Here is a 15,049-nt window from a genome sequence, read left to right as displayed (position 1 = left end):
GCCTCTGGAGCAGTCAAAATGACCCTCTGAGCAAAGTGGAAGTCACTTCCGGTTTGCTCGGAGGGTCGTTTTGAGCGCTCCGAAGCCTTCCGGGACCTTCAGGAGGCTTCCCTGAAGCCTTTGGAGCAAAATGACCCTCTGAGCTTGGAGGGTCGTTTTGCGCACTCCGAAGCTTCAGGGACCTTCAGGAGACTTCCCTGAAACTGCAGGCAGACGGCAGTCAGCAGAAAAAGCCTGCAGGACTGCATTCTAACCACTGCACCACCTTGGCTCTAAATCTGTCTATGTTGTGCAATGAAAGAATTTTCATCATGTCTTCTGATTGCCAGTTGTGTTCGTGGATGCCTTCTGCCAGTCTTCTGCCTGTTTGTCCAAGATAATGGTTGTTGCAGTCCTTACATTGTGTGTTATGTAAATGACTCCTGTTTTTTCTTCTTCTGGGGTTGGTGGGTTTCTTGGTCTGCTTGGGATGTTTTGAAGAGCTTTAAGTTGGTTTGTCTGCTGTGTTGATTCCATGTGGTTGTAGGAGTCTCTTGGTGGCTTCTGAGATCTTCTTCATGCATGGCAGTGTGATTTCTTTTAGGGCTGGTGTTGGTTCTGCTGAGTTGAGTGTTGGGTTAAGTGGTCAGGGACTTACTGATAAAGTTGTATGGGTATCCATTTAGTTGGAATGTGTTATATAAATGTTCCATTTCCTTTTTCTGCTGTTCTGGGTTGTTGTGGTGTGTTTGGGCTCATCTAAATAAAGTCCTTATGCAGCTTCTGGGTGGTTTTTCTGTAGACTTGAGTGTCTAGTTTGCACCAAGGACCCCTCATGTCAACCCTGACTACAAATATTCTCCCTTATTTACAGGTAGTCCTTAAACGATGACCAGAATTGAGCCCAACATTTTTATTGCTAAGCAAGACAACTTTAAGTGAATTGCTGCAGTTAAATTAGTAGTACGGTTGTTAAGTGATTTCCCTATTGACTTTGCTGGTCAGAAGCTTGCAGAAGGTGGTCACATGACCCCAGGACACAGCAACCATCATGAATGCAAGCCAAGCATCCGTATTTTGACCATGTGACTCTGAGGATGCTGAAACGGTTGCTAAGAGTGAAAAATGCCACTTTCTTCAGTGCCACTGTCACTTTGTACGGGCACTAAATGAACGGTTGTAAATCAAGAACTGCCTGAACTTTCTCAAGGTAGGTAGGGCGTGGTCATCACGGGTTCTGGCTGCCACCACTGCCAGTTTGCTCAGGGATGCTCTGCATGGGGTTGGTCGTGCTATGCCACACATGCACACTAATATAAAAAAAACAAGATGGTGGCACCATAGCACTGCATAGAACCAGTTCAGGGGCATGGCCGGACAAATTACTACCTAATCAGCCGAACCAGTCCGAACAGGTAAGAACACTGATTACATCAGTGATTTTTAAATTTGCAATGGATGCTTGAAAAGCAATAAATTAAACACAGTTTATATTGAAAAGGTTCAACTGCATCTCAGTTCATCCCCTCCCCCCTCCAGTGCTCTGAATCAGAGTGGCTAACTTAATCAGCATCCCATAAATTGGATCAAGACAATCATGGGAGGAGATGGGGTTCGGTCTGGTGGTAAATGGCAGAAGCCTCCAGGCACGGAGCCCATTTGTTTACCTGGACAGCAGCCTGTCTTTTTCCTTACCTCTCCATCTCCTCCTTCAATTTGAGTCAGATTGCAATGCCACCAGCCATCTCTGTGACATTAGCTCCAAGGAGAACTGCCTGTTTTAATTCCTCATTTAGTGCGTCAGCAACACTTTTGAAAATCAACTTTAAAAACCAAAGCAACAGATATTACAAGGTAATATAGGAATAACGTAAATGTTTCTTTTGCATTCTCAAACTGGTTGCTGATTTCTCCTCACCGAAATTATTCAAAATTATCGTTTTGTTTCCCAGAAAAATTACACAATCCTTAGTTATACAGTTTCGTATTTATTAGTAAAAACTAGCATGTGGGAAGGGACTGTTGTGTGTGGGTGGTAACTGGGTTTTACTTTCAGCAGCTGGTTTTTTAAAAAACAGCAGACGGGTCTTTTTTGCAATCTGGCTGAGAAGAACAGCAGATGAACAAAAAATTGCCAAGTCTATTTCTGCCTCAGCTGTTGATGGAAAAAAAACCCCTACCAGATCCATCCTACAATTTCGGTCTAGTCCTTTGCAAAGATCATCCAGTAATAGCAAAAAATGAAGGAGACATTTATAAAAAGTTCTGTACTAGATGATCCAGGATTCCTCCCAATTCTAGGTTTGTTATTAGTGCACACCAGCACTTATGTGGCAATCACAGCTCATAGTCTGACAAGAAAAGGATATGTTCAATTTTAAAACAACACTTTTTAACAGGTTTATGTTGCTTATGCATGCTAGCACTTTCTGTAGCAACAACAATTTAACTGTAGAGCAAATTCATATTTTTTTAACTAAGGAAGACAAAAAAAGCTGAATATGTTTGCACCCATGTTGACCCATCAAAATAATAATAAAGAACACATCATTAACATTATGCAACCAATCATGTACTTTTGAGGTGAATCCAAAATAACATAATGGTCACTCAGTTTTATAACTCTTCTTTTGGGTTGGGCAATTAATTTATATGGCCACCCATCTCAACAGCGACCCTGGGCAGCCAATCATAATTAAAACCAACATATTATTAGCCCAAAACAAATAGGGCTAGGTAAACAGCAAACAGCATCAGTATGACCAATTGCCTTAGTCCAGGGGTCACCAACGTTTTGGACCTCAGGGACCACTAAATTCATAATTTTAAATCCCGTGGACCACTAATATGATCTGCCTAATGACTGGCTGCTGGGTGGGAGTGGCAAGGTGGTCATGTGACTGAATGGGCATGGCCAACCCATTGAGGGGGCACCTTTCCGGACTCTACTTGCCCCTCCCCTCTTAGCCACTCCTCGCCTTCGCGCCTGGGCTCCTTGGGGCCCTAAGAGGAAGCAATTGTTGGATGTAAGCAGTCACCATGAGAAAGAATTGGCAATTTAGCTCAGTTCAAATTGGATCTGACTGAAAAGGAGGCTCAGCAGAAGCACCTCACTGAGGATTACGAGCAGAGGCTTTCCAAGCAGAAGAAAGGCAGGTACTGGCACCTGGAGGCTCAGCGGGCTGAGATGGTCAGCCAGTTCCAGGCCATGATACAGTCCCACTAGAACAAGGTCCTCCGGTTCTTTGCCACCAGTGGCACTTCCATCCAGCCTTCGCCCAAAGCCCCACACCAGAATGCTGAAGCAGACCCCAAGTCAGAATTTCTGCCCCCCTCCGACCCACACAAAAAAGACCCCTCCGACCCACACAAAAAAGACTCTCTGCAGTAACATAAGCATTCAATGCACATATCCGGACCAGGACCATAGTTTGAGGACCCCTGATTTAGTGCAATATAAAAAATGCAAATTATTTTTTTTGCAGATCACCAAAATTTTCTCACAGATCACCAGTGATCCATGGACCACCAGTGGTCCATGGACCACCAGTTGGTGAACGCTGGTTTAGGCCATCCAGAAGAGCAGTTAGATCTGTGGTTTACCGGAGGACTTCCGGTCTGGCGTCACGCTGGAACGGGCTGCTGACAGACTCTCTGTTCGGTTCGCCCGGTCTTTCCACGAGCGTGGCCGTAATAGGCAAGGTCCCTTCGAGGTGCGAGGACCTTTGGAGAGGGGAAACCTCTGTGCAGTGGAGGGTGAAAGGCGATCTCCTCCCACGAAGCAAGAGGCTCCCTCAGAGTTCGTGCAAAAGAGGTCGGCTGATTAATGGCCGACCAGAAGGCGTGACTGCCAGCCACTAATAAGGAAGGGAGAGACAGCTGCAGGGAATATAGCGGACCAAATGACGGTAATCACAAGATCTGACTTAAAAGCCTAAACCTAAAAGATAAACAACTTTACTGCAATAAATACAGATACGTATGTGGGCGCATTTATCTGCAGCGGCTATTAAATACAAACAGTGAACTTTTGTGAAAGCTGATTGACGTTGTGAATAGAAGAAGACAGGCTTTGGACTAGTTAAATTTGAGGATTAACAGAGGACGAGACGAAGAAGAGAAGCTGGATTTGCCTGCCTGGGAAAAAGGAAAGAAGTTTAATCACAAGGGTTTGAAGTACCCGGTATCATATTACAGCCAGAGACAGCAGAAGGAAAACACTACACTGACAACAGGAAGAGATTGATGGGTGAGTTCTAAATACTTTCTGGCCTCTCCTGCACCCTGTCGTATCACGCTGAAACGTTTCTCTTCCTGACTCTCCCAGATACTATAGAATTAACTGAGCCTATATTTCACAGCCCTGCTCCAGCTTAATTACCCTGTATGTACCCCGGGCTCTGTATAACTACTTAAGCAGCACTCAGAAGGTACTAGACTTACACCTTATAGGGGAAGAGCTGAATTAAAGCAAATGGCAACGAAAACAGTAACCTTAATTAAAGGGAGTAAAAAGCAAACTCCCCTATCTACCCCGGTGAGGGAAAAGTCCCCTGAGGGCAGGCAAACGGGAGATAAGGCAGCCCCAACCCTGCAAGACCAGGAAGTAACAATGGACTCCCTACAAGAGACAATATTGAAGATGGGGGAAAGTGTCGCCAAAGGCCTGGAGGGAGTAAAGAATGAAATGCGTGAAGTAAGAAACAATATGGGAAAAATTGAGGAACGTATAGGAGTAATACAAACAGCGCTGCTGAAAAATGAGCAGGAAATTCAAAATGTTAAGGGGAGAACGGAAATAGCGGAAAAAAGGATAGACAAAGTGGAGGACAATCTGGAATCTATAAACTCAAGCCTGGAGGAGGCCATCCTCCAGCTAGAATTAGAGCGATCAGCATATTATTTAAGACTACAAAACGTGGAGGAAGCAAAAGATGAAAACCTCCGGGAGCTGATTGGAGAAATCCTGGGATTAGTCCTCGGCAGGCCGAAAAAAGAGGTTATTAATGATCTGGACGAAGCCTATAGAGTCAATACAGGCTTCGCGAGACGCCACCGGCTTCCGAGGGAGATCCATGTGAGGGTGTTGAGAAGACAGCTGAGAGAGGACATTCTAAGTACAATAAGAGGGGACTCTCTAACATACAAAGGTAAAGAAATTCTCATCTTAAAACAGACTCCACGGAGAGTCAGAGAGAAGAGAAGGAAATACAACTTCCTCTCCACACGTTTAAACAGAGACAGAATTCAGTTCAGATGGCTCCTTCCAGAAGGAATGTTGATAACATGGAGGGAAAAGAAATACCGAATAGATACCTTGGCGAAAGCTCAAGAATTCCAGGAACTTTTACTAGCAGACGATGAGAGATTTAATAAAGAAGGACTTTTAAGACAGGGGGACACTATAATTGAAACTCAACCAGAGGGGCGGGGGCCAGGAGAGGCCAGAGAACGAGAGAGATATGGCAGAGAAGATTCGAGAGCAAGGTCACCCATCGAGACTCGATCCAAAGGTGCCCTCAAAGCGAATAACGTGTAAGGGAATTGAAGAATGGGAAACGAATGTACTATCAGCTAATGTAAATGGTCTTAACATAACTTCCAAAAGAAAACGTGTACTGTTGGATCTAGTGAAACAAAAGTTAGATGTAATCTGTCTTCAGGAAACCCACATTAAAGAAAAATACAATAACCTGTTGGTCTATCCAAAACTAGGTAAAACATTCTGCTCGTCAGCACAAACCAGAAAAAGAGGAATTGTGATGTATATAAAAGAATGGTTGAACCCCAAATTAATATATGCAGACAAAGATGGTAGGGTATTAATGGTGGAGATAATTAATGGTGGGAAAAAATTTTTACTAGTTGGAATCTATGCCCCAAATCAAAAACAAGAGAGATTTTATATTAATCTATATAAGAGGATAAATGAAATAGAGTGGCAAAATATATGTATTCTAGGGGATTTCAACGCTATAGCAGATGGTAAGATGGACTATAAGGGTACCCACAAGAAAAGCACAAGAAGGAAACTACCGTCTGCCTATGTAAACATGGTGAAGGATTTAGATCTTTATGATGTCTGGCGAGCAATGAATGACAAGATGCAACAGTACACGTTTTACTCCCATCCACATAATTCATGGTCCCGTATCGACATGGTTTGGTCAAACTCGGAGCTACTCATGGATACTGTAAATATTGAAATAATAACCAACAAGTGGGCCGATCATCACCCAGTCTTATGGCAATGGAAAGGGAAGGCAAGGATAAAAGCTAGGTGGACATTAAACCAGAACATACTACAAGAGAAACAATTTGTACAACAAATAGAAAAGGAACTGGGCTACTTCTTTAAAGAAAACGGTAAAGAGCAGACCTCAATACAAAATGTTTGGGACACGATGAAGGCAGTTGTGAGGGGAATTTCCATAGCCTATATAATAAGAAGAAACAAAGTACACAGGGAAAAACTTAATACACTGAACAAAGAACTAAGAGAGACGGAACTGCTGACCCAGAAAGAGCCAGAAAATAGTAGACACAGGGAAAAAGGAGAGTTAATTAAACACCAAATAAATTTGATCTCCCAAGAGGAAATAGCACAAAACATTAAGAAAATGAAGCAGAATTATTTTGAACATGCAAATAAAACTGGGAGATGGTTGGCCCACAAAATAAGAAAGGAGAAGGTCAAAAGAATTATTAAACAACTGTATGACGAGGAGGGGAATCTGAAACAAGAAATAGGAGAAAAGAAAAAGATAGTACAGAACTATTATAGGAAACTATATAAACAAGACGAAATTAATGAACAGGACATTAGAAAATACCTTATAAAGCAGAAGCTTCCAGTCTTGTCGGAGGAGATGAGAGAGATGCTCGATAAAGAAATTACACAAGAAGAACTGAAAAAGGCCATTCAAAAACAAAAAAACAATAAAACACCTGGGCCGGATGGGCTCCCGTCGGAAATATATAAAAAACTTCAAAATACCATAGAAGACAAATTATTAGAACTATGTAATGATACATTGCAAAATGGTAGGGTCCCAAAATCATGGGGGGAAGCTTACATTACCCTAATACCAAAGGAAGAGGCGGACAGTAGCAAGGTCCAAAATTATAGACCCATATCCCTGTTAAATGCAGATTACAAAATCTTTGTATCAATACTGGCGGAAAGACTAAAAATAATATTAAATCAAAGTATCCATTCGGATCAAAACGGCTTTCTCCCAAAAAGACATATTAGAAACAATACAAGAATAATAATGGACACCCTGGAATTCTATCAAACAAGATCCGAGAAACAACTCGCATTAATCTTTGTCGACGCTCAGAAAGCCTTTGATAACCTAGATTGGAACTTTCTAATCACTCAACTAAAAATGATGAAATTTGGCGATAAATTTATTAAGATTATAGAATCTATATATTCACGGCAATCTGCAAATATTATAGTCAATGGGGAACTAACGGAGAGGATACAAATTGGAAAGGGTGTTAGACAAGGGTGCCCGCTCTCCCCACTACTATTTATTACGTCTCTAGAGGTCCTTTTAAATCGGATAAGATCAAATCAGGAAATTAGGGGCCTGACCATAAAAAAAGAACAATATAAAGTACAGGCCTTCGCGGATGACATGGTCTTTATCGTGGAAGACCCCTTACTTTCAGGACCGAATTTGATGAAGGACATTGAGAACTTTGGGTGTGTGGCCGGTTTAAAAATAAACAAGGAAAAAACAAAAATGATTATAAAAAATTTCCCCAAAAACCAGATTGGAGAACTAGAGGAAACAATGGAATTAAAGGTAACTAAAAAAATTAAGTATTTAGGGATCTGGCTGTCTGCGAAGTGCTCTTCCATAAAAGAAGACAACTATGATAAGTTGTTACAGAATACCCAAAAGGACTTAAAAACCTGGTCAAAACTACAACTATCACTGATGGGAAGAGTCGCAGTAATTAAAATGAATGTTCTCCCAAAAATCCTCTACCTATTTCAAACGGCACCGGTTAAGCTAGGGGAAAAATTTTATAATGATTTGGACAAAATGATTCGAAACTTTATATGGAATGGTAAAAAGCCCAGAATAAAATATATGCACCTGCAGGATAAAAGAACTCAAGTGGGAATGGGATTACCGGAATGGAAAACATATCATCAAGCAGCAACAACTATGTGGATAAAAGAATGGGTAATGTTAGCTAATAAAAGAATCTTAACAATAGAGGGCCACGACCTGCAATACGGGTGGCACAACTACTTATGGTGCGAGGGAAATAAAATCCACAATTATTTTAGTAGTCACCATTTAAGGGGGGTATTGATTAAGGACTGGCTCGAAATTAGAAGGAGATACTATACGCAACTACCTAAATGGATATCTCCGACGGAAGCCCTGATATACCCGAATTTGATAAACTTGGATAAAATTGTTACCTACCAACAGTTGCTAGACGACCAAAACAAACTAAACCCCAGGGAAAATTTGGCTGATAAGGGAATAAACATCGATTGGTGGCCATATCTTCAAATTCAAAACAAACATAAATTCGATCTAGCACAACCTGGCTTCCAGAACAAGAACCAGGAATTAGATAAAATTTTAATTGGACCAGATGAGAAATTAATCTCAAAAATATACAACTGCTTACTGATTCGAAAAACGGAAGCAGAAAGAGTAAAAGAAGTCATGGTAACCTGGGCCCAAAACATCGGCCACTCAATAGATCTAGACGACTGGGAAAGAGTCTGGGAATGGAATCTAAAATTGACAAAGTCGACGGCCTATAAAGAAAATATATATAAAATGTTCTACCGCTGGCATCTTCCACCGACAAGACTGGCGAAAATGTCTTCAAAAGTTTCAGCCATATGCTGGAAATGTAAAACGGTGCTGGGCACGTACTACCATATGTGGTGGACGTGTCCGGTAGCCAAAGCATATTGGAAGCAAATACTAGGATGGCTGAATGGAATCCTGTCAATTAAACTATGCTTTAAGCCGGAAACTTTCTTATTAGGAATAATAGATCAAAAAATTTGCAAATCTGACCAATACCTCCTAGTCCATATTCTGACAGCGTCAAGGATTGTTTACGCACAGTGCTGGAAGAGTGAAAATGCCCCCACCAACACTATGGTGATGAATAAAATTTTAGAACTAGCAGAAATGAACAGACTGACGATGTGAATTAATGACAAAGAAGACACAGACTTTTATACAGTCTGGGAGAAGCTATACAAATGGCTTGATGAGTCAGTGAAGACCTAGACATAAAAAGAGATAGCTAACTAACCTATCACGATTAAACCAATAACTCAAATGAACAATATACAACAACTGAGAGATAAACGAAAGGAGAAATGTATCAGGGGCGAGAACCCACCGTCGAGCAATCTTGTCACGCTACAATGCTGGGAAAACTTTAAAAAGCTGATAGGAAATTCGCTATAATTACCTGCATGAAATTAGTGATCAAACTTCATTTTAGATGAGGCGAGAAGACGTATAATCCTTGCCTCTTCAAGCAAGGAAAGGGAAAGAGAACCAGATTGTCCTCAGCAGAGGAAAATATGCAAATGTAACAAAGGTTAGAAGGGAGGGAAGGAGGATAGTAGGGAAGTCAGGATGGAGAGGAGAAAGGAGAGGAATAGGAAAGGCAGAAGAAGGGGGGAAGAAAGAGGAGGAAGAGAAAGAAGAGAAGGGAAAGAAGGTGGGAAGAAAGAAGGAGAGAAGAAAGAGAAGAAACTGGGGGAGGAAGGAGGGAGGGAAGAAGAGAGGGTAGTAAAGAGGGAAAGAGGGAGGGAAAGAAAGAGAGAAGGAGAGTTGAAAGGAAGGAGGGAAGGAGGGAGGAAAGGAGGGAGATTAAGAGAAAAGGAAGGAGGAGGGAAAGAGGCAGGGAAGGAGGGAAGGTATGTGTGAAGGAGGGGGGGAGCGAGGGAGGGAAAGGAGGGGGAAGGAAAGGAGAAAAGGAGAAAAGAAAGGAGGGAAGGCAGGGGAGAAGGAAGTAAGGGGGGAGGGAAGAAAAGAGGGAGGGAAAGATACCTAACCTTTGATGTTTATAATGATTTGATAGTATGGGAATATCTCGAAATGTAGTTGTATTGTTTGGTACAAGTTATGGATGTTGTATTTTCTTTTTACCAATAAAATCTTTAAAAAAAAAAAAAAAAAAAAGATCTGTGGTTTACCTATAAATTCATCTTCAGGCATCTGCAAAGGCCATGTTCTAAAGTGCAGGCAATGTAAGAAATAATCCATCAGTAATAATTTAATGTTAAACAGTGGGCTCCAAGTCTTAGTGGATGCATACAAAATGTCTCTGTCTCAACACCCTTAGGTGCAATAATAATAATAATAATAATAATAATAATAATAATAATAATAATAATAATAATCTAAATTGAATGGTGGAAATACAATCAAGGCCATAAATACCTGGGCAATACCAGTTATAAGATACACAGCTGGCATAGTTAACTGGACACAAGCTGATTTGGACCTTTTGGACCGAAAAACCAGGAAACTAATGACAATGCACTACAGTTTACATCCACGTGGTGATACTGATAGACTATATCTGCCCCGAAAATCAGGTGGCAGAGGATTATTACAAGTGAAGCAAACAGTTGAAGAAGAAAAACATGCACTGGCTGATTATTTAAAAGAAAGTCAAGAACATCTATTAATCGAAGTAAAGAACAAAAATCTACTGAAGGCCCAACAGACAAAACAAGAATACAGAAAAGATGTGATAAAATCAAGAATGGAGAGTTGGCAGAACAAAGCACTGCATGGTCAATTTCTGGAAAAAATAAAAGATAAAGTGGACAGTGAACAAACTTGGCTATGGTTAAAAACAGGTACATTAAAGAAAGAAACAGAGTCACTAATCCTGGCTGCGCAAGAACAAGCTATCCGCACAAATGCCATTAAGGCCAAAATCGAAAAATCCTCTGATGATGCCAAATGCAGACTTTGCAAAGAAGCTGATGAAACTGTTGATCACATACTCAGCTGCTGTAAAAAAATCGCGCAGACTGATTATAAATTGCGGCACAATTCAGTAGCACAAATGATCCATTGGAATTTGTGCAAAAATTATAATATTAAAACAGCAACAAACTGGTGGGAACATCAGCCTGAAAAAGTCACCGAAAATCAGATGGTCAAGATCTTGTGGGATTTCCGTATACAAACCGACAAAATACTGGCGCATAATACACCAGACATCACACTGGTTGAGAAAAATAAGGTCACAATCATAGACATCGCAATACCAGGTGATAGCAGGGTCGCCGAGAAGGAACATGAAAAAATCGCAAGATACCAGGACTTAAAAATCGAAATTCAACGACTATGGCACAAACCAGCAGTGGTAATTCCAGTGGTAATTGGCACACTGGGTGCTATTCCAAAAGCACTGGAATTACACTTAAAACAGTTAAAAATTGACAAAATCACCATCAGTCAAATGCAAAAAGCCGCACTGCTTGGATCTGCACGCATATTACGAAAATACGTTACGACGTCCTAGGCCCCTGGGTGGGGCCCGACTAGTAACCAATGCCAAATCCGGCGAAACAACTGGCCGCTGTGATACAATTGTATAATAATAATAATAATAATAATAATAATAACAACAACAACAACAACAACAACAAAACAACAATGATAATGATAATGATAATGATAATAATAATTCCATAATAATAATTCCATAATAATAATAATAATTCCATCATCATCATCATCATCATCATCATCATCATCATCATCATCATCATCATCATCATTCCAGTGGTAATTGGCACACTGGGTGCTATTCCAAAAGCACTGGAATTACATTTAAAACAGTTAAAAATTGACAAAATCACCATCAGTCAAATGCAAAAAGCCGCACTGCTTGGATCTGCACGCATATTACGAAAATACGTTACAACGTCCTAGGCCCCTGGGTGGGGCCCGACTAGTAACCAATGCCAAATCCGACGAAACAACTGGCCACTGTGATACAATTGTATAACAACAACAACAACAACAACAATAATAATTCCATAATAATAATAATAATAATAATAATAACTCCGCCGTTGCCGGTCCCAAGCCCGGATGAGAAAGGAGGAAGGTTGGGATCAGGTTGGCATCTGGTCCCGTAAAAAACCCCCCGCCAACCCATACAATATGGTGAAAAAAACGAATAAGAATTCCATACCGCATCGGTCGTCGCGCGGGTTAACAAGGGCCGCAGCGGATGTTGGGGTCCCTGAACATCCGTCGACAAGTGGGCTACAAGTGGACCAGCCAACAAAACGACAAAAATATAGTGCAGATGAAAACCGTGCCATAATGGCCTGTTACTACAACTCAGAGCCAGAAAAAAGAGGATATTTAAAGCGAATGTATGAATTATGGAAACAACAATATCCAGATTCAAATGTTAGTGAACAACGACTAGCAGATCAAAGGCGATTTATTATACGGAATAAAGTGTTTAGTGAAGTTGAACTAGAGGAAATTCAGGCAAATTGCAAAACCAAAAAAACAATATCACAAGCAGAAATAACTGATATACAGGACACAACTAAAGACGTTATAGTAGAACTCCCAGAAGAAGCTCTCGGGGAGGAAATAACACCACCACCATTAGAACCAGTTATCACTGAACCAACTGATGAACTAACTCAAAAACAAAAAGAATTGAAGGATAAGATCATGGAGCATTTTCTGCTTAATGAGGAAAGGCAACGTTTACCATCACTAAAAACTGTGCCTAAGAAAATTTTGGCCTCTATCATGAAAATGGTTAATGCAGTGTTTTCAACAATTGAATCGGGATCCATCTTGGAAACGAACCAGTTAATGTACAGCGCAGCTGTAATAGTCACTAATGAACTAGGCATTAAAATTAAAATACCTAGTCACACAACAGAAAAAGCATCAAAGCCAAAGTGGAAAATCCGTCTAGAACAAAAAATCAAAAAATTAAGGGCAGATGCTAGTAACTTAAAGAACATGCATGAGCAACGGCTTAAAAACAACAAAATCATAGATCGGCTAATCAGAAGATATAGATTGGATACAAGAAACATCAATGAAGCTGTAGAGATTGTAAAACAGCAGATAACAGCAACAGCTAGAAAAATTGAAAGATATGAGGCACGAATCATCCAATATAAACAAAATCAGCAATTTCGATCAGACCAACGGCGTTTTTATCAAAGTCTTAATGTGAATGGTTACACCAAAAGTGAAAAACCAGAAAAGCAGGCCACAGTTGAATTCTGGAAAGAATTGTGGGAAAATGCAAAGGACTACAACAAGGAAGCAAAGTGGATACATGACTTTGAGAAAAGCATTGGCAACAAACAAATGCAAGTATTAGAAATAACAACTGAGATGATCAAAATCGAGTTAAAAAGGTAAAGAATTGGACATCACCTGGAAAGGACCAATTACATGGTTTCTGGCTCAAATATCTGACCAGTTTACATGCAATATTAGCCAGGCAACTGAATGAAATTTTACAAAAGGGCCAAATTGATGAATGGTTGACAACTGGAAAAACATACTTGATTCAGAAAGATCCAACTAAAGGAACAACACCTGAAAACTATAGACCAATAACATGCTTACCAACAACCTTCAAATTACTCACAGGCATTATTGCAGATAACATGATGGATTATTTGGAAACAAACAACATCTTGCCAGTAGAGCAAAAAGGCAACAAAAGAAGGAGCAGGGGCACAAAAGATCAGCTTCTAATTGATAAAATGATATTAGAAAATTGTAAGAACAGAAAAACGAACTTGAATATGGTCTGGATTGATTACAAAAAGGCATTTGACTCACTGCCACATAGTTGGATCATAAAATGCTTAGAAACAACTGGCATTAGCAAAAATATTACAACCTTTACTGAAAAGGCGATGAAACAATGGAGAACTGAGTTGGCAGTAGGGTATGAGAGCTACGGAATGGTTAATATCAAGCGAGGAATTTTCCAGGGTGATTCACTTTCACCTCTTCTCTTCATCATCGCAATGATCCCACTATCAGTAATCTTAAAAAAAATGAAATTAGGCTACCAAACAGCCAAAAAAGCTGAAAAAATTTCGCATTTACTATATATGGATGATTTGAAACTCTACGGAAAGTCAGAAATAGAAATCCAATCATTGACAAATACAGTCCGAGTATTCAGCACCGATATTTCAATGCAGTTTGGCATGGAAAAATGCGCCACTGTATCCATAAAAAGGGGCAAAATCACTGCATCTGAGGGAATTGAAATGCCCAATGGCCAACTAATTAAATGCAAAGAAAATGAAGCCTACAAATACTTAGGCATTCTGCAGTTGGATAACATCAAGCATGGAGAAGTAAAAACTATTGTCAGACGAGAGTACACCAACAGAGTTAGGAAAATTTTGAAATCTAAATTGAATGGTGGAAATACAATCAAGGCCATAAATACCTGGGCAATACCAGTTATAAGATACACAGCTGGCATAGTTAACTGGACACAAGCTGATTTGGACCTTTTGGACTGAAAAACCAGGAAACTAATGACAATGCACTACAGTTTACATCCACGTGGTGATACTGATAGACTATATCTGCCCCGAAAATCAGGTGGCAGAGGATTATTACAAGTGAAGCAAACAGTTGAAGAAGAAAAACATGCACTGGCTGATTATTTAAAAGAAAGTCAAGAACATCTATTAATCGAAGTAAAGAACAAAAATCTACTGAAGGCCCAACAGACAAAACAAGAATACAGAAAACATGTGATAAAATCAAGAATGGAGAGTTGGCAGAACAAAGCACTGCATGGTCAATTTCTGGAAAAAATAAAAGATAATGTGGACAGTGAACAAACTTGGTTATGGTTAACAACAGGTACATTAAAGAAAGAAACAGAGTCACTACTCCTGGCTGCGCAAGAACAAGCTATCCGCACAAATGCCATTAAGGCCAAAATCGAAAAATCCTCTGATGATGCCAAATGCAGACTTTGCAAAGAAGCTGATGAAACTGTTGATCACATACTC

This window comes from Thamnophis elegans, chromosome 16 (genome assembly GCF_009769535.1).
Source record: "Thamnophis elegans isolate rThaEle1 chromosome 16, rThaEle1.pri, whole genome shotgun sequence".
NCBI lineage: Eukaryota > Metazoa > Chordata > Lepidosauria > Squamata > Colubridae > Thamnophis > Thamnophis elegans.
Note: the sequence above shows the minus strand (reverse complement) of the source record.